General features: G+C 44.8%; 1 protein-coding gene across 2 annotated transcripts in view; it reads right to left on the bottom strand.

The window, feature by feature from the left end:
* pag1 (phosphoprotein membrane anchor with glycosphingolipid microdomains 1) overlaps positions 1-23,640 on the bottom strand; it is a 53,083-nt gene extending 29,443 nt beyond the window's left edge. Inside the window, exon 1 of one of the 2 annotated variants that reach the window (XM_037093272.1) lies at positions 23,359-23,640. The gene's annotated coding sequence lies outside the window, so the exon portion shown is untranslated. Of the gene's footprint in view, positions 1-11,683; positions 11,861-23,358 lie in introns of those variants that run through there. The other variant, XM_037093273.1, reaches the window with a different exon arrangement.
* Between the last annotated feature and the right edge of the window lie 2,709 nt (positions 23,641-26,349).

The raw sequence follows: 26,349 nt of genomic DNA, 5'->3' as shown, positions 1-26,349 counted from the left end.
CACGCACACACATCTGAACTCTAACCAAACACACACTCTTCCGGAGTACCCCTCGATATCAAGAGCCATTTACGCTGCAGCGTTTGTAAATTACCTCTCACTGCTCCTGACCGCGCACTCATATTTTGCCATTAGCGAAGCCCTGGACACTTAACACTCTCGGCACAACACACACACTCCACGGCTGCACCGACCCCCTCGAAAGCTGCCCGCGGTGTTTTTTTTCCTGCACATATCATCTCGGGTGAAACGTGTAATGCAACGCATGACATCATGTTACAGTGATATTGACCTGTCTTTATGGTTCAGTTACTTAGGAATGACTGTATATCAGCATCATATCAATTACTGTGAAGCGGGCGATCGGACTGGACAGGATGTTGCTTGGTGTAAATGCAGAGGATTTCTCAAAAGAAGGAAGTCGATTAAAGGAAAACGGACACGGAGTCTTTAAATAGATGTAAACCACCTCTTTTTTTTTGTAACATGCAATCCCCTCCCTTGGTTTTCCTTACGGTTGTTCCCTGCTGTGTAACAGGCAGCAAAAACAGAAGCTTTTCAAATACTTGAGCTTAGGAGATGAAAAAAAAAAAAAGGCAAAGAGCATAAAAAGGATCTCTTGAAGGAGGACTTAAAAGTGTGAACAGAGCCAAAGAAGAGATTGCAGATTTGTGTTAAGCTGCTTGGGCACAAAAATGACATCTGAAATCCCCTCACTCCCTATGACAAGTGTACAAAATTCCCTAGAAAAGCGCAACAAAGTTTGAAAACCTGTGATGCATATAGGCGCGTACTATACACATGAGCGTCGTCGCATTTCCGCATTCAACTCCAACGGGAGTCCGATCAAGGTTAAAGAGTCCACCAGGATGTGTGTGTTTGTGAGGGAGAGAAGTTTGACCGGGGATAAGCTCTGGTGTGAGGACGGCTGCCAATTGTATTCCAGTGAGAAGTCTAAAAATATCACACACACACACGTACCTTCCCAGGCAACTAAGCTAGGGAACACAGAGAGAGCGGGAATCCCGTGAGGAATCAGTGGAATGTAAACAGGCCACCCACACACACACACACAGAATGCTTAATCAGAGGCCGTGAGACGACAGCCTCATCTGGAAAAAGATGCCCCAGAGAACACTGCAGTTTGTTGGGATTGTCCCCTTGGCTTAACCCGTATGTCCTGGCACCGTCCTCTATTGGGGCCCCATGAGAGGCTGCAGGAGCAAGCTGCATACTGGGAAATATGTCAACCTTCACCCTTTTGTTATGCACTTAACATCCTGTGTGTAAAGTTTTGTCAAGTGACGCTGCAAATAACGCAGCTGCAGCTAGCATTCAGGCTAAAGCTAAACCAGGGACCAGATCTTGTGATTGGCCACACATACGCTGGTATTCATGAAAAATGTGTGGTGAGAAGTTGTAAAGCAGAAGTAGAACATGTATTTCTAGAGATAGCTGAGGGAAAATGATGAATCTAACATGAAATATAAGATGAGAGACGTAACATCAGACGGTATTATTCTTGTTATCCCACACGCGCACACAGTATATTCTAATCCTATGCATCGGATAAATGACATCATCCCTTCTCCTGTTAATGAAAGCCTCTGGGTCACACACAACAGTCCTGAGTTAGTGAGTGTGTGTGCGTGTGTGTGCTTAAGATGCACTTGAGCTTCTCTGAGATGGTATTATTCACTATTACACTTTCAGCATGGTGAAACTTCTGGGTGTAGTGTGGCCGACAGTGGCATGAATTGAACATGTTGCTTTTAATAATGCACACCAAGTTGCCAAACCCCCTGCTGTCTTTTACACTTTCTCAGCCATATGACACCATTGTTGTGTTATTAGGCCTATGGCCCACATAACCAGCTGCTCTAGAAAATGACTTTCTGGGTCGTGGGGGGATTACTGCAGGGCTAACACCGCAGCACACAGTCCTGGGGGCCACAAATGGGTCAAACGCTGCCTTGTTTTCAAAAAGCAGTGCTAACAATGAAACACCCAGCGGTAATCTTGAAAGGTTCGTTCCTCAGAGATCAGAAATTCACAAGGGGGCTCTTTACACCTAATGAGTAGGAACAAGTCTAGACGAGCGAAAGTAAACAACAGCTAATTTCCTGTGCTTTGGCTTCTCCCGGCCCTGTCCTGTGGTTAGTCCTGCTGCTTAGCTTAGCAGAGTTAGCTGCTTCCTTCTGCTTGTGGCAACTGCAGCTATTGTTCTGCTGACAGGCCGCTAATAAACAGCCGGTGTCGCCCTGCATCTCTGTGGCTGAACTCGCCACAAGTGCTCCAAATAAAAAAGGGCCCGAGGAGTTTGAAGCCGTCTGCCGTTTGAAAGGGTGGATTCCCATTGTTTTCAAGTGGTAAGATTCTTTCTTTAGCAGGGACAGAAATTGTGTTCATTGCAGCTTTCAAGTCCTTTTATAGTGTCGTTTTTGCTAAAATCGGCTGACACATTTGTTTAGGAAAACCTCAAGGGTGGAGGGAGAGGAACACATCAGAGGAAATATAAAAGCCACAGAAGATCACAGTATTTTTTTGATAGCCAGCAGTACAAGTAAAAAAGGTATTTTCAGCCTTAATAGTGAATTCCCTCTCAGTTAAAAGGTGCACTGCGTAGTGTTGGGGAGGAAAGTTTAAGCAGATGAGACAGATGACTTGATGATGAAAATACTTAATACCGTAAATGTTAAAGATTAAGATTCTGAGTGACACTCAAAAAAATATACATCCAGCGTTTTACAGATGCTTCTTTCACAATGTAAGCTAAAAGGGAAAAGTCTTTTTGAGCCGAAGTGCATCACGCAATGTTGTCATTACACAGTTTGGCCACTATGACAGCTGGCCTCACAGCCTGGCTTCTGGGGTCTTGGCTAACGGCAGCAACAATTAGCAGTTAGTGGTTACTCTGATGATATGCTGCCACGTATTTGTTTGGAGCATGAATTCAACAATTGGCCACATATTACATAATGCACCTTTAAATACAAGTAAATGTGGAGAAAAAAAATGATTTGAGACTTGAAGAAAAAAGAAGAAACTTGCCATGACTGAAAGGTTCATTTTTACCAACAACTTTCCCTCATTACTGTGTCTGGACTATCATCTAGCTTAGAAAGCACCTTCCCCATTGATCCCATCACTTCATTAATTTAAAAGGAGACAAGCCAGACAGACAATATCATAAAAGAGCAGACTGTATGTGGTTATACCCGCCTTATGTTTCCCTGTATGGTCATTAAACTAGCCAGACTGCAACGGTAAAGCGTCAAGCTGAGAACCCTTTCATGTGAAGATCCGTAAAAGGTAAAGAAAGTTATGGCAGATGTTTGGACTCAGTCCAAAAAGCCCCCCACCTCATCCTCTAAGACGCGCACAGGAAATGAAAGAGATAGAGAGGAAGGGAAGTGGAAGAAGACATGAATCGACTTCTGAAGCACAACGAGCTGCTTGGAGACTCAATCCAGCCCCCTGAGAAAATCCTCTGGGAGGCTAAAAACTCCTAATAGAAAGTTATTGACCTTAAATCTCTAGTGTAAGTGTGTTACGAACAGTCCTAACTGAACACAGAAGCACTTATTATTCACCTCAGAGAGATTCCGATGAATAATTAATCGACGCGTGGCGCTGTTGATCCATGTGATGATACAATAATGAGCACCGTAGCCTCATCCCGGGATTCATCGAGTGGAGCGCCACACAGTCTCCAGGGGGAATACAGATTTTATTGGCTGTAATGCCAGAAGAAACAGCCGGACAGGATGTGCATAAAGGTGTGATATGTGACATATGTTAGAACCTGGACTCGAACCCGCAGCGCACATGGTGTTCATTAGTGCACTGACCCGTACGGAGCAGAGGAAGTGCTGACGGTGCAGCCCGGTCGATGGCCCTGCAGAGTTTGAATGCAGCTTTGTGGTCCTTAAAATGACAGGGACGTTGAGTCGGCTAGACAGTGAGAATTAGTATTGAGAGAAAGAGAGCGTGTTGTTTGCCTGATACTGGTGCGCTAGTGAGCTATAGAGCAAGAAATATGTGATGAAAACCATATAAACATAGATTTTTGACTTCATGGGTTCTTTAGGGCATCACTTCGATGACTCTGTGAACACTACTACATTATTTATGAATCAATGAATTAAATAAATCAAGAGATTAATACATAATTAAGTTGGCTGGAGCCCTTAGAACAACAGAACACAGTCAAAGATGTTGAACCGAAGTGAATCCAAGGCTGAGTGCCCTCCAGTCAACTGTGAATGAATTGTTTGTCTATATTCGCTCCGGCCACAGCTAATTTATGCCGTCATGTGAGAGTCAGTGTGTGTGCATGTGTTGTAAGACCCGAGGATATCAAAAAAGCTTGTTAACAACCCCCGCCCGCCCGATGTTCAGAGGTCGGACGCCTTCTCCCAGCCCTTGTTATCGCTCGGCAGGCCACATCGCACCAGAGTGGACGACTCCCAATAACAGGCTGTAAAAATGATGATGCATAACGGCGCCCATGGAGGCGCTCAGCGATACCTCCACGTGCATCGAACAACCTTGTGAGTGTGGCATAGGAGCGGATGAGTGATGACACAATGCAAGCAGACACATTACACATTACCGATTATCCCCGATGACTGGACGGCGTTGTGTGTGTTTGTGTCTGCGTGGGTTTGGCCTTCTGACATGTTTGTGCAAGAACTCATTCTGCAATCTCGTGTCACAGAGTAGAACGGAGGGTCGATGAGGGTTAGAAGTCACCGTTGATATCTGATATGGCATTAAAATAATCCTGTTAACAATGGCAGAGTAATCCTAGCGTTATTACAAGCTAGAAATCCTGTGTTTACCTTTCATATCTGGCAGGCTTATCTAAAATAAACAATCTTTCACACCCATTTATCGCCTTTCTTTGCAAAGCTCAGCTGAGGAATGGCTCCTATCCTTCTCATCTTAGAAATAAATACTTAAATGAATACAAAAGCCACTGTATTTTGACTTCACTTGGTGTGACACGGCTTCATGTCAGCGAGAGTGTTTACAGGATGTTGCAGGTAGACTGTGACTAAAGCACTGCCAGCTGCTGTGAATGCCTCAGCAGAGAGTCACTGGCAGCAAATGAGCGATGAATGTACAGTACACACAGTCTCACTCTTACTAACACACGCACACACACACACAATGTAGAGGGAAAGTTGTGTGTGTGTGTGTGTGTCCTCCCGCTCATTCGTTGTAATTCTCCCATAATCCTTTACTCTACGAAATGACACAGCTGCCAGACATATCCTCTTTGCTGGCGCCTCAAACCTCCACTCCTTTCCTTTCCTCTCTTTCTCCCTCTCACACACACACACACACACACACACACACACACACACACACACACACACACACACACACTCTACAACCGCTACACATCTTTAAAACAACAACCACGCCGCTGCTGTTGCATCACGATTACAAACGAAACAGTAATAATAAATGACCAGTCTATTAAAAGGACTCAATCGACTGCAGCGCTCAAACGTGAGCATTCATCACCATGACAACTCGATAATTGGACGAAAACAGGAAGTCCATTCATAATATGGGGATTTCTCATCTGTTAATTGTGACACAATGTAAATCACACGGCTGGTTTGGACTGGAGGAGGAGGAAGATGAAACCACGCGCTCACTTTCCTGTTTGCCGGGACCGAACACACCCTGTTTATGCAGCTTTTTTTTTTAATTCAACAGACAGACAAATCATCACAAGCGCATAAACTTTGCTTCCTAATCCCCAAATCGCATTGGTATTAGACTCTGAATTATAGTTGGCGGCATGCCTTTTTTTTTTTTTTTTTTCCGTCGCACCTACTGAGTAAAACTGACTCGTTCATGATAATCTCGGCTCTGCAAAAGCTCCTTTATTGCAACGCTGCTTTTGTGCAGAAAACCCAATTGAATTTTAAACTCCAAATCCAACACGGGCGCACGGAATAGCAAGATGAAGGGGAGGAGAGTGAGGAAGAAGAACAGGACGTCAGGATGCAGAGCGCCCACATGCCTAGCTGGCACTTTGGTGATGCCAGCCTGTCCATCCATCACCTAGCAACCCCGTAACCAGGTCTGCGTGATCAGCTTCTTGTTGCCAGGAGAAGGCTTATAACACAGACCTTTTCAGATTCGCACACATGCAGAGACAGGCGCATAGAGGCAAAAGAAAAACTTGAAAATACAAATTATAGACATGGACGGTCACCTCGGGCACACACATTTTTAAGGTACACACATGCTTGCATACTTGCCAACAGACTGTGAAGAGGAGGATAATAGAGTTAAATTCATAGCTCACAGTGATGTTAAATCTAAAGAAAAGCAATCAAACGTCAACCTTTTGAACGCAGCGTTTTGAGAGGGCGTATGAGAAGCCATCACCCCAATAAGAATAGGAGGGAGGATAAAAGGGGGAGGAAAGAACATGAGTGAGTGAGACAGGAAACAAATGTCAATAAAGGGGACAGCTTGCACCGAGATGAAATGTTATCTTAGCACACACACAAACTCACTCGCACACGCGTGGTGTGAGGAGAGAACATTTCTGAAAATGTGTTTCTTCTTTTTGGCACTTGTGTCATCCATTTTTCAGCAGCTGACTGAGTGAGGCAGGCGACACATGTCATTTTGTGCACGCTCACCTCCACCTCCAGGTCGGAGGTGAGCGTCACACATCAACCTGCAGGACACCGAGGTGTTGCCATTTGATTTGAAGTCGGGAGACTAACAGGAGAGCAGCGGGAGAAAGGGTCAGAAAGAAGCACACTCACAAAGGGTACGAATGTCAAGCGCAGGCCTGTTTGCGCTAATATACAGACGCACACACGTTCCTCTGTGCTACTACCCCGCGTGATTGAGTTACTGGGACGAGTCAATACGCTACCTCACATTGAGAATAGAGAAATCAATGCTGTTCCACTCATTCACATTCATCACCAGCTAACAGCGCCAGACAATTCAAAATGACTGTCTGTTTAGGGCCAGTCGGTAAACAAGAGCCAACAGACGAGAGCGCACAAAGTGGGGACGCACGTCCAGCATTGACGTGCGCTGAGCAATTTGATGTCCAGATCAATTTGTACAAAAGAAATCTTTGTATTTGAATATTTGCAGAGCGCTCTGCTAAAGGGGAAACGGATAATGCTGACAGAGACTCAACAGCACTGCGATCCGCCGCCCTGCAGATTCTTCCTGACTGAATCCGTGCATGCTCGGCTGACAATGTCAAGTTTGTGATTCGCGACGCGGCTAACTCCGCTAGAGCAAAATGAGCCGGCTATATGCTAACTTCCAGCCGTCACTGGATGCAAGATGACAGTGTGGAAAAACAAGTGCTCGGTGGCCCCGACGTCAGGACAAATGGGATGTGAAGTTTCTGGAACAGCTGACAGTATTGTTGGGGAGAGCACGACGGGGGGGGCTTTAGGTTAAAATCCCTGAACAGAAAAGCACGCACATTCTCTCTCTGCAGAACAGCTGGGAAGGAGTGACATCCGCCCATCCGTCCGTGGTGTATGTGCGGCTTGAGCGAACTGTTACGGCATTAAAGCCTGAGAGTATTGTGTGCGTAACAAGCAATGCAGAGTCATTAGCGGTGTTGCTTTCAGCGTACAGCATGCTTAATGAGAGGGCACGGCCACGCTGTCTGAGTGATTAGTTACTGTGGAGGCTGAGGGCCAACACCGATTTCTGTGTGTATGTGCGCGAGGCAGGGGGTTTGGAGGGAGAAGGAGGGGAAGGTTTAGTGTGTGCTGGAAAAAAAAAAAACACACCACAAATTTATTCCAATCTGTTCTTAATCCTGGAAAAGTATGAAGAATTCCCCTAAAAACACCTATCACAGTCCAGCCCAATGTAAACTAAAAGCTGACGTTGAACCGTTCAGAGTACAGGCATGGCTTTGGGCTCCATTGAAAGGATATAAGCAGGGTTTTTTTTTTACCCTAAGCCATCAGAAGCCCTGTAAATTCATCTAGCCATAATCTACAGGAGTTTGAACATATTGAATTATGTATTTATTATTTGTGCCAAAAATAAGTCTGCAGATGACCTGTAACTGCCCCCGTTGGCTGGAAAACACAACTGGTCACCATCATATAATCTAACATGGTCCAAGTTCAAATTCATAACAATATCTTTGAAAATGGGCAATTAACAATTGCTTTTTCTGAAGAAATACCCAGGGGCCTGGCAAAAACATTCCATTTTATGGACCTCAAAATACTTCTGCCTGAAAGTGACACAGGCAAAGTCTCACGGTAGTTCCTTATGCTCACTAACTTTATGCATTTAAAATAGTCAAAAACACGTGCTTGGGTGGAAAGACAGCCTCTCCTAAGAGCAAAATGCCTAACATTACATAAACCTCTATAATTTCCAGGTTTTTGGCTTTAAAAATTGTAATAAACTAATATTACTGGACTTGAAATCTCATTGGATACATGACGCACCAATCATCTGGAGGCTGGTGTGTAAGTGACTCAGGGGGGAGGAGAAAGAAGAGAGAGTGGGTCACCTGTCTACACAATCACTCATTGGCTGTTGTAGGCTTTTGGAGGGTGCTTAGGAGCTGACTTTTAACAGATTAAATCATCTTTAGGCACTTGCGTATGTCATAATAAACTCCCTTTTACATCACATGAGCCGCCTCAAAGCAGCATTTACTGGAAGACAAAATCGATGAGTAACCACTAAAACCTGACACAGAGCCAGAGATCTGTGTTTGAGAGCCAAACCCTCACCGCTTTGTTTTTTTTATGAGGCATTGTGTGGCTCAGAGGAGCCTAAAAATAACCTTCATAACATGGTTGAAAAGAAGCTAATCCCCCAGCCCCATTTGTTGCTCTGACTCAGGCTTTTAATTTACCGCTTTATGACCAAGTGTGTTTATTGCCAGGAGACGATGTGTATGTGTGTGGAAAAAGGAAGAGGTGATTGTGTGGCGATGGTAGAGGAACAAACTGAGAAGTAATGTACAGTGAGAGCTGTTGTCGAGTTCCCCCCCACCCTGCGTCTCTCCTGCTCCAAGCACTGCAGCAGCCACTGCAGCTTGTTTTTATCAAACGCGACACAGGAGCACTGAATAGGCACTATTTACTGGGAGATAAAAAAAAAAACTGGCTTCACCAGACCATCCTTTATTGCCCCCGACAACTTGAGAGGGCGCAATTCTCGGAACATTTATTCAAATCAGTGCGAGAGTGCAGCAGCAGAGCACACAAAGGGAAGAGCAGCACCCACAAACAGCCACATCTGTAGGCACACGTTCACAATCAGCTTATAAATCTTCAGTTTATTGCACTGGATGAGCTGATTTATCAATGAATTGATTAGCAGGAAAGGAATCAGGCTTCCTTTGATTACTGTTTAATGACTTCAGCCAATCTATGCCCCCGCTGCATTCATGTGGTGCCCTTTTTCTTCTTTTTGCCCCAAATCTGCAAAAATCCACTCACTTAAGGCAAATAATAGTGATCAATACATGTAAACAGCTGCAGGTTATTACATAGAGCCTCTTTAACCCATAATTATAATAAAAGTTAGTTGTGGACTCAGCAGGTAAACAATAACAACGACATAAGACCTTGAAACACAGCAATGCTTTCAGCTACATGCTAACGCCAGTATGCTAACATGCTCAGAACAGGTGTGATATTTACCATATGCACCATCTTAGTTTAGAGTGTTAGCAAGCTAATGTTTGATAAATTGTACTAAACACAAAGTAAATTTAATAGCAATCCATCCAATCGTTGTTCAGGTTGAGCCTGATTTCAGTCGGGACCAAAGCGACGGTCCGACGGGCTGACAGCCTTCCGCAGAGTCAAACACAAGGATCCAATCTTCTAATCAGACTCTCATCTACTGCCAAAGACCTTTTATTTGTGCTTTGATCTGAATTTTTTTCCCAAAACCATCAGACTGGAACATTTTACATCAGAATACCAAGAATGTTTTGTCTGTTGTGTCTCGCAGATCAGCAACAAGTAGGTCTAATTGCAACTTGGATATCCTGCCGTCACTTCCTAGTCTGTCTGAGAGTTGCCATTGGCTCATTCCCCCAAAATCCTCCTCCTCCTCCTCTCCGTTTCTGTCCTCAGCTCCATCCTTCCAATCTTACATTCCTCTGAACCCAGAGACACTCCTGCATGAGTCATACCCAAACCTCCACCTAAAGCAGAGCCTTTAATAGAGTTTCACTGTTATCCCCTCACACCCTTCATGAAAAAGGCTTCCTGTTCACATTTCCCCTGAAAATAACAAAAAATGCAGTCGATAAGAGAAAGACAGCGTCCCAGAGAGTTAAAGCCCTTCATCAGAAATCAGTCATCTATACCACGCTTCACCCGAAACGTCACCCGTCATCTTGAAAGAACTCAGTGGAAAGATCCTTTCTTCACTTCACTACACAGTGTTCCATTTATCTCCTCTCCCCTGTCCTTTCCCATTTTCCTCCTCTCTTCTTGACTCCTCGCTCCTCTTTTCATCTCCACCCCTCCCTTCCAATCCTCCTAACTTTTTCTGTCCTCCCATCATTTCCTCTCCTTTTTGTCCGCTCTCCTCGGTCCCTCTGCATCGGTAGAAAAGCTCAGGGGCTTGGTTCAGGTTCAAAACCTTTTCATGTCGCTTTTCACTGCAGCTCAGCAGAGCTCCCTGCTGTGATGGGCCTATAAACGGTCCATCTCTCCCTCTCTCATTCTCCCTCTCTCTTCCTCTCTCTCTGGCACTCAGATCCCTTCCTTTACCCGAAGCTGGGAGGTAAACCACTTTCATCTTCCCCTCCCTCCTTTTCTTCCTCTTGTCAAAACTCCCATTCCTGCTATCCAAGAAGAGGTGCGACTTCCGCTAACACAACTTAAGCGTCTAAGCTTTGTAGGCATTTTTCAAAACGTGCTGCTGCCTGGGCCAAGTGTGTACTCTTCACAACCTCACTGAGCTGTGTAAAAAAGCAGTTTTGAAGCAGTCAGCAGCAGCTGTAGTTCTGCATCACAACCACCGATTACTTTGATTCTCTGAGGATTCTTTTTGGTCTGCTGTCAGTTGTTGTTGTTAATAAACCCAAATATGTTCAAGATGCCCTGAGAAGACAAAAGAGACATCCACTGGAGGCTGGAACCAGAAAGATTTGGCAGCATTCTGACTTGAATAATGACTGAAATGATTAACTGATTTTCATTACTTGTTGGTGATTCAACAGGTGGTTTCAGCTCCACTCCATTTAAAAGCTAACTTTGGTCTTTTTCAACCTGGACCTTGTTTTCCTGCATTTATGTGGCTAATCAACTAACAGGAACAAAAGATGTTTGGAATCGCTCCAATATTAAGCAAGACTGCTGCAGTCAGCTGCCATGAACTGGGCTGCAATGTAATCCCTGTCAGCGTCAAAGCACATCCTCTAAAAGTGCTTTTTTATTTATTTATTCACCGACAGTCTCAGATTATTATTCTTCCTGTCCGACAACGTTATGGAAAACATCCCTAAAGAGACAGATCCTCACATCAGATGATTGATGTGAACCAGAACTGAACCAGAAAAAAGCCGCTATCGCTCTCACCAAAGCCGCCGCGGTCAATTTGCAGAAACAGCCCTTTTATTGTCGAAAAACCCAACACATTTTCGAACAGGACAGAAAAACACAGTAAAACTCACCAGAATCCGACTTTCCAACAGTCCCCAAGTCTGGTTGGGTCAAAATAAACTGGTAACTCACTGCCTCAGATGTGAATGAACATGGGCAGACACCAGAGAAGCGGCTGATGCAGAGCCAGAATATTTTCACAGGTTGTTTGAAAATGTTTTATACGAGCGCCGATGCACGAGTTCCCGTACCAAATACAATACTGCTTTGTGTGCCTTCCTCTGAGGAACATATGTGCTTCCCTTTATTCTTTTTTTTTTGCTTCTTTTTTTCAAACGCCACAGTTCCCAATTTTTTTGCTGTGTAAACAAACGCAGATGTGAACCAACTTTAACAGTCAAAATATTTAAATAAAAAAAAACTGACAACGAATGCCAAATAACCAAAAAGACACATCTGAGCAATAATTCAAGGCCATATCTCTTAATACAATTGATTAGTACCGATTCAAATGTTTTAAATGAACCAAAATGATCCATTAAAAAGTTCTTTCTGTAAATAAAACTGTACATTGTCCCATTTCTTGAAGGACAGCATGAAGTTAAACTGTTAGCACAGTTAACACGCCAAACACTCCGACTTTTCATCAGGCAATCTAAGAAAAACATCAGGGGCCGACTGTCCGGGAACTGAAAGGCCCCTAAACTCACCTCAACAATCCCCTCTTTGTTCTCCCACTTGGCTCAAACATCTTTTCTCCAAATCTATTTACTCATTCATTCAGATCTCTCTCTGTCTGTGTCACTCTCTCTGCCTATCTCCCTCTCTCGCTCCCTCTTTTCCCTCCTTCCTTTACGTTTTTTGGCATTGGCATTGTCTACTCCTGGATAGTGGAGCATATTTACCAGCAGCCAGCGGAGGCAAACAAGCAGCCTATTCAAAGAGCTCGGCAGCGACAGAGACGGAGAAAGGAAGGAGGAGGAAGGAGTGGGGGGGGGAGACGGGAGAGTAAATTCCCCGGGATGACTTTTCGGATATCAAGCAATCCCCTCATTTCAGAGATCACACAGCGTGTGCAAACAGTCCTAATGGCTGTAATTGCATCAGCATCAAGATTTGCTTCAATTCTCATGTTGCAGATTATTGCATTCAGACTCGATACACAAACACACACACTGTCTTGCCTCTCTCTCCTCCTCCCACACACACACACACACACACACACCATGCTCTCTGGTGACATAATGCCCCATAGTCCATTAATAAATGCTGTCCCCGTACAGTAAACAGTCATTTTCAATTATGATAAAAGCCACTCTTCAGAGACAAATTGATAAAAACCAGCCGCTCACTTCCTCTGTACCAGCCAGATAATAGCTTCAAACTATCGTCTCTGAGGCCAAACAGAAATCACAACCGATCACTTCCTTTATGTCGAAGTGAAGGCAGAGGCAGAAGCTCGACAATCAAAGGGATAACTGAACAGAAAATAGAAGCTTCCTTCATGGTAATAGGAACTTCAGTAAGGAACTTGCCAGCTGTTTATTAAGCAAAGTTTAGCTTTAGTAGCTTGAGAAAATCCCTCACACGTTTCACATGGTGAGGAAGTTTTCTCCAATATGAGCACAGAAAAGACAAGAAAGTTAATACAAAATAGTTTCACAGCTGCAATAGCTTGAAGAGAACTACAATGAATTGTCTCATCTGTGCAGTTTTGTGGTTATAACAGGGTGAGCTTCATTCTGTGCATCACTCTGTCCACTGCACATTCAGGCCTCTAAACTGTGCACAGTAAAAAAGGAAAAACGCCCTTAAAAAGACATTGTTTGACCCTTGAGAGCTCAATCTTTCACTTCACTCTCGCTCCTCTCGCCTGTCCGTTCTCCACCGTCCGTCACCACAGCGCTACACTGACGCGTACAAATCGCTCGGGGGGGGAAAAACAGTTTGAAATAGCTGCCTGTGTAGTTTCGGCCATTTTATCAGAGCACACACATAGCAGAGCACGTACCCACACCTTGTTTGTCTACGGCTTATATTAATACACTGGTGCCCGTAGAGATAACGGGGGCATTTCCTATTATGAGCCTGCTTGGGAAAAGGGAAGAGGGAGGTACGCATTAATTGTGAGCAGCACAGACTGTCTTTTTTTGTGTGCGTGTGTGTGTGTGTGTGTGTGCCCAAGTGCCTCTGCTCAGGATTGATGCCAGTAAGAGGGATGCAGGATTTCAGACATTGAGAGGCAGAGAAAGGAGAAGGTGGTATGAGTGCAAGGATAGAGGGCAGAGGGGAGAGCGGTGACAAATGTAAAAAAAAAAGAGGAATGGAAAGGAGACAAATAAAGGGGAAATGCGAATATGTGTGAGACACGGTGGCAGGAGGTTAGTTGGGAGGCAGACTGGAATGCAAGACCAGATGAAGACAGAAAAGGAGGTGGGAGGGCGGCGAAGAACAACATGGTAGAGTGTAGAGAAGATGGAAGGAACTGATAAAATATAGGCCTAAGGACAGAAAGAGAGAAAGAAAGAAAGAAATAAGGGAGGGGGAGAGGGAAATGGGGCGATGGCAGCGCAGATAGACAGCGAGAGAAGGTGTGAAATGGTGTCGGCTAGCCTGAGGTCCGCGGTGATGGAGCCAATCCACCGGCCGTCCCATCCTTCATGAGCACGGGGACAGACAAACAACCACCCTGTAGAGCACAAAACCTCACCACAGTGTCACCTGATGAGTGTGTGCCTCGCCACCATGTCCGATTTTATGAAGTTAAACATAGAACATAGAACAGAACATAAACATTAAGGGAGGATGAATCTCAGCCCAGACAAGCCCTGCTAAAAAAAAGGGGACCAGCTGCATAAGATGGGGCACCAGCGTGCAGAAGGCACTTTATCATGTTTTATCTAGCAGAGGGCATCCAAGAGGGCACTTTCACAGTGTTTTTTTTATTTTTCAATAATGGGGGCACCTTCCCCCCTCCTCGAGTCCACGAGGTGTTGCTGCATTGTTATTTTTGTCCTTTTTCCCGCCTGACTCGCAAAGCTGTGACACTGCAAAAAACGTGACTGGGTTGAAGCGATGGTCCTGAAGCACCACTAATTAGAATGTTCCAGGAAGGACAACAACACGGCGATGTCAGATCCTGCGACCAAACACACACACGGCAGGAAAAAAAAATGCTAAATATACACACAGAGAGACATCAGATGGCCGACCAACAATCATCTCTTTGTCTTTTCATCACGTCCCCAATGACCCTCTTTCAGCTCCGGTTAGAAACTGTTCATGAACAGATATTCTATTTCCCCGCAAACACATGATGTCCAACACCCGACCCCCACAAACACATGATAACCTTATTAACATCGACAGAACACTGCCTTACTGTGTTGTGCATTTCTTATATAATACAAACAAAAATGCACAAAAGAAAAGTACTGCTAGTTGTTTTTTACTGATGTATTTTGTGGACTGTTAGTCTAGAGAGAGATACAGCCAGATCTAACACAAAGAAAGAGATATTCCCACAAAAGAAAGTCGACTGCGGGGACTACAAATGAGGCTCAGAACATGCGCAAGTGTTCACGCAGACCGTGGTGTGTCTGATGCACATGTATGTGTGTGAACCCTCCCTGCAGTGCTGCAGCCAGCAGAGTGTGAGATGAGGATCCTCCCCATAGGTGACATTATAGCATCCCCACCCCTGCAGTGTGCGAGCGTCTGCTGCATCAGCAGCACTTTACGCCGGGGAGAAGGGGACAGCCTATACACACACTCTGTTCACTCACCCGTGTCTCCTGTCCATCACCTCACCTCACCCCTCCCCTGCACTCTGCGTGCCGCTGATCGTTTGGCCACCGCGAGCTCACAGCACATCACGGCACATTTGGGGAACTTAAAGGTGTTACAAGTATTTCTGGCGCGCATCGAGAATAAAAACAACACTTCCCATAAACTGTTACAGGGAGGGGTGCTGCTGCGTGTCCCCTCCCAGTCCTTGGCATCGCTCCATTTGACTTGAAGAGCCAGAGGCAACAATAGCAGCAGATAGCAGCCCGTGATAGCAGGGAACAGGCAGTCCTACACCGGAGTAAAACTCGAATGAAGACGTGTGGGCTTGAATGGCTTTCCTCATGATTCCAAACAGGTGGCACACATTGTAAAAACCAGTCCATTAGAGGCTGCCACTCTTTTGGACGTGAAAATGCTCTTTAATGTTTTCTAGGAACACCCACCCTAGTATCACCTGAACAAAATTACTCGAATCATATTACTAACAGATGTTCCTGATTAATCTTTTGTGTTTGTTTTGAAGGTCTTGTCAAAAATTCCATCCAGCTCTTTTGTATTTGATTGGAAACATTTCGGAAACAGATCTCAGCAGATGGAACAAGATAAGTATGAAAATATTCAAAGCATTGTTTGTTTACCATAAACATTATCAGCTCACCATCACAGCTCAAGGTCTTCTTACTAGCTTTTTCCACGGGCTTATAACAGCATCATACCCTTTCCACTGAAGACACAATCCAGATGTAAGTGTTGCTGGGTTTTTTTTGTCCAGTGTCAAAGAGGTATTTAGAAATGCTAGTAGGATTTTGTTACTTGGGACACGGCCGGGCTAGCTGTTTCCCATTGTTTCAAGTCATTATGCTAAGCTAAGCTAACTGTTCATTGGCTGTGGCTTCATATTTACACGTACAGATATGTTAGTGGTATCAATTATTTAATCTAATTTTTGGCAAAAAAGGCAAATACGTGCAAGAGCTTCACAAAAAGGACTGTTCCCTCAAGCGCGAAAGTTCATCCCGCAGAATGATCCCTACTCAAGGCTGATACTCGCGCGCCATATCTGTCGAGATGCATCTTTGTGACAACTGAGCTAACTCGTGAATGAAGACAGTGTGATACAGCTGAATGCTCCAAAAAGCAATTTAATCTTTTTAATCCCGCATAGCATGCAATGACAGCACACCAGAATACAAGTCATTTCCAATTCTTCCACCCCGTCCCCTTCCTCGAAGCAGAATCTAACATCAGGGGGTGAATACCTAACAACTTGTGTTACCCACGATTCCTGGGAAGAGGGACTGTGATTTCCCATTAGAGCTTCCCCAGGGCAATCTCAGTTAATCGCATCCGCAGTGTTTACTTGCCTAGAACACGCCACACACTCCCTCAACCCCTCGCACTCTCTCTCTCTTTTTTTCTGTCTCCCTCTCTCTCTTTCCCTTGCTCCGTCACGCAGCAGCACAGAGCTGAGGTTTGTTCCTGCACTCAGAGTCTGAACACAGCACAAACACACAGCGCTGCAGAACCGCAAAACACGAGCTGTTATCCTTGAGAAAATTGCTAAGGGCCACCTTGAGGTGATAACAATGTGTGCAGGTCCATGCTCTGCATGTATGAAAGTGGTAAACAATCGCGTAATATGTGTTGGAGATTGGACAAACTAAGTTACACATGCGTGTGTCTATATCTCATATCTCTGTGTGCAACCTGTGTGCGCTGTCTATCTGATAGGACATTGTGTGTTTTGGCCGGTGTGTGTGTGTGTGTGTGTGTTTCTGGGCAGGACCAGGCAGGATTCCAACGACTGTATGTCAGGACAGACAAGTCTGGCTTTAACAATGTGTGACATGTTGGATACAAGGACCCAAAGACACGTGCACGTGAGATTTTTGCATTCCTGAGCTTGGAATACATAATGAGATCAGCTGTTTCTTGCCTCAAAGTTGTAGCTCATGCTCTTACAAGTGAAGTTTGTACACACACCCTTTCACACACGCATGCATGGTTGAAAAATGATGCCACAACTTTCTTTTTTTTTTTTTTTTTAAAGGGGACCTATTGCGCTGTTTCTTTTTTTGTCAAATGTTTTAGGTTCTTGTGCAAGTAAAAGGCCTCATCAGTAGTCCTGCCTTTAATTCTGCAACTTTCTGACATCACGCTACGTCACCGTGTCACATAACAACGTGTCTCCTTTATAGAAGATGTCATGAGAGTGTTATGATCTGACACTGCCTTTTCTGCTGGAATGAAAATGTATTCAATAACACCAGTGATGAAGCTGTAAAAAGTTAATCACCACCACAAAATCTCCCACTGGATGATGAATTTTTCCAAAGTCCCAAGCAAAAGAAGAGATCCATCATTAAGCAACTAGTGTAACACTCAGCAGCGCATGAGGGAGTTTCCCCGCCTGCATTAAACACCTAGGAGCATTGCCTGATCTTACAGGGGTGTCAAATTTGTCATCGATCTATTTTTGACATGTGCTTGTTTCGCTGCAGAAATTTGCATTTCTGAGCTGAGAGCGGCTCTAACCCTGCCGGGGAACCATAAACTCTGTCAGGTGCAGCCTTTGAAGATAGTGCAGAGGCACTTTGGGTACTCTAATAACAACCACAAATGGGATTTCAAACAGCATAACAAGTGTCGTTTTCACTGTACAGGACAAATGAAAAATCAATCCTGCGAGGGTCAGTGGTGTTGAGGAGACAGAGAAGAGCACCACTGACCCAACCGAAGCACTGTTGATCAATATCCTCTTTTTTACTATTAGAGCTGCTCGTCTTCTTCTTCTTCTGACATGACCTCCATCAAATTGTCTTCCTTCTTCATTTTCTTCCCATCTGTCTCCGAACCCTCTAAACTTTACAAGCAGGGGGAGAGGAGGCGCTTGCAGCAACCGTCGCCACTTCAACTGGAGCAAAAAAAAAAGAGTTGATCATCATTTCTCAGAGAGCGGCGAGGTTCCTCTTGCATTTCTAAAATGACAGACCTCATGTAGAGAAATGACAGATTAGAGATAAATGAGCATCACTCCGTGCAGTCACACTGAATAAGGGGCTGAATCTGAAAGATGCCAAATCACGCTAATGAATCATTTACCACAGACTTGTTACACTGCAGCATGATGAGGACTTGAAATAAAAGCACTCCGAATATAAAACAGCGGCTTTTTCACAGCGGTGGGAATGGAAACTGAAACCTCGTCTGCTCGGCCCATTAGGCTGCACGTTCAGTACACAGGGTGTTTCCACATCAGTTTGCAGCTAGGCCACAGAGGCATCCCAGGACTACAATGTGTTCACTGCTATTTTGTTGTTGCTAGAAAAGAGGAACCACACTCACACACACACACACATAAAATGCAAGGTGAGAACCCACATGCTCAAAACAACTTTAAACTTAGCAATGTGCAAAAATAAGGCGGAGGACACATTGTTCGGCTTTTTGTCCATTAAAGATGATGTTTCAGTAATGTTTTAGTTGATAACGTCATATAAATTCACATCTGTAAGGATAATATTTATACTAATGGAGACATAAAGCTCATTTTCAGCTTGACATTTTATTTTGGGTTACTAGACAAGGTTTACATGCTTTAATCCTTAAGAAAAACATATCCGTTTTCCACTTCTGTCCTGTACTGCAGCACTGTATTCCCCCTCTGTCTGAAATGCTGTTTTAGCTTGTGTCTCTTTAAGGCCCCTACACTCCTGAATGACAAGTCTGCTCTGATTGGTCAATTCACACATGCCTGAGCCTGCATCCCTCAACTCGTCTCAGGTTGGCTCTGTTGTGTTTTCAGCCTTAAAATACCATCACTTCTACCACGATTATAAGCATAGATTATACAAATGTGCAACGTGGTGATTTAGTGTGGAACAAGAAAATCTTGGAAAGCTTCTGTTGGCGGGAACTTTGGCCTTTTTAACTTTGAAGGCCTTTTACATGCACAAGAACCGTTATAACACACTGACAGGAAGGGAAGAAATGAAAATGCCTTGACAGGCCTCCTCTATTTTGTGCCGTCCGAGCTCAGTGAAAGAAGAAATACTCTTCCCAACAACAGCACGTCAGTATTTTCCATTTTCACCTCTGAATCCTGCTCAATCCAAGGCAAGCTTGACATTTAACCAAAAAAATCTTTGGTAGTCACAGCAATGCGTGTCTCCGCAGTACTCAATCCCCGGTCCAATCCCCCGAGGTGTGCGTCTCAGATGGACAGGGGTGTCAAACAGGGCGTGCAGGGTAATTGCAAAACCTAGGGTGCAGAGACGAACGCTCTGCTGTTTGCCTACCAATGACGGGGATGAGGATACTTTGCTTGTTAAAGCCTAAGTGAGTGTGAAATGTGTATAGTCTGCTAAGAGACAATCTTGACAGCCTATGATGAAACTCTACTTCCACAGCAGTCGGACAGAGTGCGATAATACTTTCGCCTCTCTGCCGCAAGACGCCGGGGCCCAGCACAGCAACGTCACTGTGTTCTCGATCAGTCCAGACACATTAGGAGCAGTTTTAATGAGAGCAGAATTAGCGGCAGCTGTTCAGCCTCGCTCCTCATGAACAGGGAAGTGTTCAGGTCATGCAAATGACTTTCTACAAAGTAGTTTTACCACGAGTTGATGGGACTCAAAAGCCTACATCGAGGAGTAAACAGGCCTGCTGAGGTTAAAAAAGGCAGATTTGAAGGATTCTGTTCTGAATTTTTTCCTTAAAGCAACGGACGAACACATAAAAGGCAAAGTCTGATCCTTTGGGATACAGTTAATTCCTTTACACCCACAGTTCGATGAGCGGATCGTAGAAATGGAAATCTTTAGGCCCCTTAATTCAATCGTAAATCAGAGGGGAGACATTATGTGTCTGTGTATTCGGGGCAGTGTTTCCCCAAGGCAGGAGTTGCTCACGAGCACACGACTGTAGTCAACAATGTTCACCGCTGTTGTTCTGACAGCAACCTCCGACTGTCCCACCCAGCCAGGGGGAAAAAAAACTGTCTCCTGTCACCAGCGGAGGAAGTCAGCACTCAGACATGGAGACGTAACGTTAGCGCGTCAAGCAGCAACAAACCCCTTGTCATTTTCCTCTCCTACGTGTCACAAACACCGACAGCTCCTGACTTACGGCAACTCTGAGGGGACACGCCGCGTTTTTTGTGCTGCTCTGCTGGGAGGCCTTTTAACATCATGTTGCTATGAGAGCTCGGGAGATGTCCATCGGCTCGACCCTAATTTCCTCTGTTAGATCCGTCCAAAGACTGGAGAATAAAAATGACAGGTCGTGATTTTCAGTGGGGGGGGTTGTGTGCCAGACAGTTTGTTGGCCAGGAGCGGTGACTTCCTGGAGTTTCGGCTGCTGGTTGCTTGGCAATAAACGCATCTTGACATTTTCTAGCTTTGGGTTCTGTACCGATAAACAAACAAGATACATTGTGTTGATATCTAGAACGTGTCAAAGGCACTGCTAGGCTTTGCGGTCGAGCTGTTGCTGCCCATTTTCCAGCCTTTAAGCTAAGCTAAGCTAAGCTGACTGGCTACTGACGCCAGCTTCCCACAGAAAACCAGAAACAGAGCTGACAAAAAAAACTTGAAAAGCTGCGCAGTGTGGATGTGGTCTGAGGAAAATGTTTGGACAGCTTGAGAGCGATCTTTTCATCAATTAAGGGGCGGCTGAACAAAAGGCTCCCCCAAAGCGACACACTCTGTCGTTGGGGAACGCTCTCGGCCCTTTTTGGCTTCTCCCTTCTTACGTGCAACAGCTGCACGTCCCAGGCCTCGTCTCCTCCATCCAAAATACCAGCATTAGCAGCACGCTATGAATACTCAGAAGTTAAACATGTCACAAAGCATTTGGCGTGGCCGCTGTCCTCTCACATTCGCCCGCCACACACTATGACATCTGTGAGACAGCGACAGAGATTCGGTCACATATTTGACATCCAGCTCTGACCCTGACATGCGGCTGCTCTAAGCTGCGAAAGACCGGCCAGCAACGACAATACAACGCAAATGGGGTTTTTTTGGGGGGGGGTTGCCGCCGTGCGATGTTTGCACAAGGAACTCAGCACTCATTTCAGGCTCGGTTACACATTTAAGACTCGGATCACAACCCGCCACCAGTTTTCGAGCTGAGCAGCGGCTGTTCATTTACCACGTTCCTATTAAGGGATATCAGTGAAATACCAAATTCGTTAATGTTTAAGCACAGAACAACAAGGAAGTGCGGTGAAAGCGAGGGGAAGCTTATAAAACAAAGTGCAAATTGTTGTTTGCCGAAGTGAATGTCAACTTCTGTGAAAGCCAGTCCGCTGCAGGGTGGATGGGCTGCCAACAGTTCCTATTCAACAGCATCAGCACAGACTGGGGGGGGGGGTTTCTATTGGTAGCATTTGGCGCCGTGTGCCCGTGTGTGTGTGTGTGTGTGTGTGTGTGAGACGGGGGGGGCGGCGGCGAGAACTCAAGGAGAACTGACAGAGTGTGAAAAAAGGGGTGTTTTATTTATTTGGCAGGTCAGCAGAGATGAAATTTACATTTACGGAGGAAAAGACGGTCAGGGAACGTGTGTGTGCTCCGCCGCGCATCACACATGTTGGTGTGTGCACACAACGAGGTGTCACGTACTCGTCAGCACCTGCGAGGACGGTGCTGTTTAAGCACGTCTGCTGAGGTTTAACCAGAGGGCTTTGCAACACACACACACACACACACACACACACACACACACACACACACACAAGCACACAAGCACACAAGCACATGACCATCTTACATGGCTCATCATACAGTATATGGAGGTAGCCCGTATGCGTGTCTGTGATTAAAACCAGTCCGTCTGTCTGTCTGTCTGTCACTGAGGGGAAGTTGATTTGCATCCAACCAGCAAGTACAGGCCTATCTCACTTTAACGACAATGATAACATTTTTTTTTTTCCAGTCACACTGTGGTGAGCAAAATTCCTATGCAAAACATTTCATCCTCAGGTGTAAGTCCACTAATAATAAGTCAGAATCTCTGTTCTTGTCCCTTTGAGGCGCAATTTGTGAGAACTGTTGTTGAAAACAATCAAAAATGAACAGCAGTTATCAACAGAATGTGAAGAAACAACACTTCTGCAATAGCCCCAGCCCATCCCGGTCAAAAGCCACTGCGCCAGTAGCGCAAAAACTAACACACGCCTGGTGCTCCCAGTCTGGACCACTAGATGCACAGCTAAACCAGCTAACGAGCTAACGGAGGCTACAGTTAGGGGATCCTTTGGAGCTCTGTTTGTTTTGAGCGTGAATTTGACAGGCACCATGTAGTAGAATTTTAGGATCTACAGTGTCAGTGAGATAAATAATCAAAGAAAACAGAGAAATATTTATCTCTTCCATTACTTAATAAACAAGCTGTTCTCAGGAGGAAAACACGCCGTTTGAAGCCAGGAAGGTGGCAGGGTCCGCCACATTCAAACAAAGTGGAACAGTGTGAAAATGCGCTGTCCATTGAGGTCCCTTGGTTTAAATCAGTCATGTCAACAAACAGTCGTTTGCTTAGGTGAAGGGCTTTCCCTGAAAAAAAATTACATATCGCAGCTTTAAAAAAAATAACGAACCTAATGCAGCGGCAGCCTTGACTTGAATGAAGAGGGCAGAGGAGAGAGAGAGAAAGAGCAGCTCCCACCAGTATCAGTCTCACGTCTCCGTTTCATCTTTGCAGGAAGCGCCGACGTGGTCAAGTGGAAGGCAACAAGTCGACCGTCACCGCTTCTCACATTTGGCTTCAGCCTGCGACCACCGAGGCTGCCGCAGTCTCTCAACTACTACACACACACAGTCAGTGAAGTTTCCCGACGCGTCCCTCCACACACACACACACACACACACACACAGCGGTGCAGCAGTGATGGATAAAGACGACGACAACTTTCACACGCAGCCTTAAAAAAACACACACACACCAAACGAGGTCTTACCAGAGAGGGACGAGTCTCCGCAGCAGTCGACTCGGCAGTCAGTGTCTGCTCCTCACAGAAAGTGGTTGTTGGACTTGTTTCGTCTGTCCTCCGCCTGGAGCCTCCTCCGCTGCTGCATTAAAGAAAGTGAGAGTGGCGGTTGGTTTCCTGCGTGCGTGAACGGCGACGAGACTCCCTTCTTCAGCCTGCGCACATTTTCTGGACGCGACGGAGACGCGGGGCTGCTCATCAGTCTGCCGCTCCGCTCTGAGCTCCGGCAGTCTGGAAGCTGCTGGGAGGAGGAGGAGGAGGAGGAGGAGGAGGAGTGCGCGAGAGCTGCCGCGCAAAGCTTCCTGGGAGATGTAGTCCGCGGTGGCTCTAAACTTGACCGAGAAGTCTATGAAAGTGCTGGAGCACAAGGTGGCCACTGGCTGGGGATGAGGGGAATTTTAGATAAAGTTGATTTTTTTTTTTTTTTTTTTTTTTTTTTTTTTTAACGATAAATAGCCTCTCTAGGGAAGATTAGTTTAAATATTTCTTAGGTAAAAGTCATCTAAAGGAAGTGAAGTGTATCTCATATTAAATGTTAAGCATCAAAACTGCAAGTAAAACTAAATTGTACAAATATTAACTTCTATTTGTATACTGTATACGTTTTTTGATTACCAAATTATGTGTTTTTTTCTCAATATCAACAAACCAATTCATTACTTAATTTATTATCAGGTCTTTTTATTCTTTTGTTTTCGTCGCCTCTTCTTTCTCTTTCCTAAAATGTATTGTCTTCAACTGGGGTGTTACTCTTTGACCAAGTGTCATTTTTGGAAAAAAAAAAGTTTAAATGCACTGCTTTGGCTTCAATGCAGCATACAATCTGCAAAGTTACTAGTAAATTAAAGTATTCAAATAAGGGCAGTGGAGTTAAACAAGTCGACTGTTTCCATCCAAAAGTCCAGAAGTATCCACTGTCATACACCACACCAGACGACAGAGCAGTGTCACTCCAAAGAGCTCTGTTGAGGCTTGTTGTTTAAAACACAGGCAATTGAAACCAGAACAGTTTGCCTCGGGGATCTCGAACCGCAAGAACACTTTGACTGATGACGACTTTATGATTTGTGAGCAACATGTTTAGTTATAGTTCACATGTCGAGAGAAGCATAAAACTAGCGCGCTCCTGTTTATTACGATCAGTCTCCGTCAGCTGTGAATTTATGTTCTTCGCGTCCCTGGGGAAACCCTGAGGACTTCTGGGAGTTCCTCAGAGAGCCAGAACCTGAATACCTACTGGTATAATGAATGCTGTGCTGGTCTCAAGGGGGTGAGGGGGGGGAGAAATACCTTTCCTGCAACTGCACTGATATTTCCCATGAAACTCCTGAGTGTTCTCGCATACATTGTTATAATTCCTTGCCGGAGCAGCTCCATGTTTAACACTCTCATAACACGAGCGGCACTACATTTCCAAAAGGTCACGGGCAGAACATGCTCAACGCCAGTGTTTCACTGGGAGATCATTTCTTTACTTAGTATTGTGCTCAGGCAGGGAACTTGATAGATGAACTCCTGAACCAGGACAATACCCGTGTTTTCTTTGAGGCCAGCACGTCCCCTTGAGCTTTCATTGTTTCTGAGCGCCCTCTTCCCCACTTTCTTATTCCTGGACTTTACAGTACAGCTACTTAATAAGTATCTTTGTGTGTTGTAGTGGGTGTGGGGAGTCTATAGGAAATGCTTCTGCCTCTCAGCGGCTATGTGTCTAAATTTGGAGCCCCGTGCCGCCACTGTCAAGCTGTCACAGGCTGGGTCGGACTGTCGGCCGCTCAGGAAAGAGACTTGAGGCGTGCTGAAGTTAGGATAAATTGTGCGAGCTCTAGGGTGTGCTGATCTGAGAAAAACATATTTGTTCTTCACACGCCCTAAAAAAACGGGGTGTCTATAAATACCCGGCGCTGGTGGCCAGAGGACAAGGAAGTAAGAACACAGTGCTTAGTTTTTGTTTTTTGTTTTTTTGTTGTTTTTTTTTAACAAGATTAGTATGCAGCGTAATGTCTTTTTTTTTTTTTCAAAAAAGTAAAGTCAGTTAATGCAACTTAAAGGACGACTCCACCAATAACACCAGTTGTACACATTAGAGTGTGTTTGCAGGGAGTTTTTCTGCCTGTGCAAAAAAATAGTATGAAACCCCCTTGTGTCTCGAGAGGAAGCCGCATGTGATCTGATAAACTGCCTCCACTGATGTTGCTAAGTTGCCTTGTGAGTAATCTAGACAAGCGGTTTTAAAAAAGAAGACAGTGTGCTATGAAAAAAAGTAGATATATCTGCTTATGATGTATCAGTTTAAGTCATTTGTTTTTAAAGTGTCCATAATGAATCCGAAGGTGTTAGAGGAGTGCAATGCTTCCTAACGCCTACATTACCCACAATACGCAAAGCAGCTTCCCCTGGAGGCACAAAAGGCTTTCTACTACTTTTAAACGTAAACACACTGTTTAATATGCAAAATTTCAGAATTTACCCTTTAGGTTTAAGTAGTTTAGTCTAAGTGCATTATGGGCAATGTAGGCACAAGGTTTTGAAAAAAGGAAGAAGAAAGTGGAAGAAAAAAGTTAATAACGCTGCTTCTGCCATGATGATTTTGAGCATGCAATGCTTCCTGATGCCCATGTTACCCACAATACACCTTAGCTTCTGAGTGACATCAGTATGGGCAGATTATCAAAACCTGTGACCAGATTTTATTGCGTAAAAATTGGTGGCGTTACCCTTTAATTACAAGTTTATTGTGAAATTATGCTGGAACTGCTGACAAAACACAGGCAAAAGGTTATACCATCAACTACGAAAATCACATTTGACAGCCTTCCCTCGCAAAAAATAAATAAATAAAAGTGCATAATTGTTGTTTTGATTTCGTGCTGCAAGAACTCCTCCATTACTGAAGCAATTCATGCCCTGATTGCATTTGACTGAAGCGCTAACGCAGTCAAAATTCAAATGCATTTCCATTTC

Source organism: Acanthopagrus latus, chromosome 3 (assembly GCF_904848185.1).
Source record: "Acanthopagrus latus isolate v.2019 chromosome 3, fAcaLat1.1, whole genome shotgun sequence".
Lineage (NCBI taxonomy): Eukaryota > Metazoa > Chordata > Actinopteri > Spariformes > Sparidae > Acanthopagrus > Acanthopagrus latus.
Note: the sequence above shows the minus strand (reverse complement) of the source record. Positions and strands in the feature narration are given on the sequence as shown.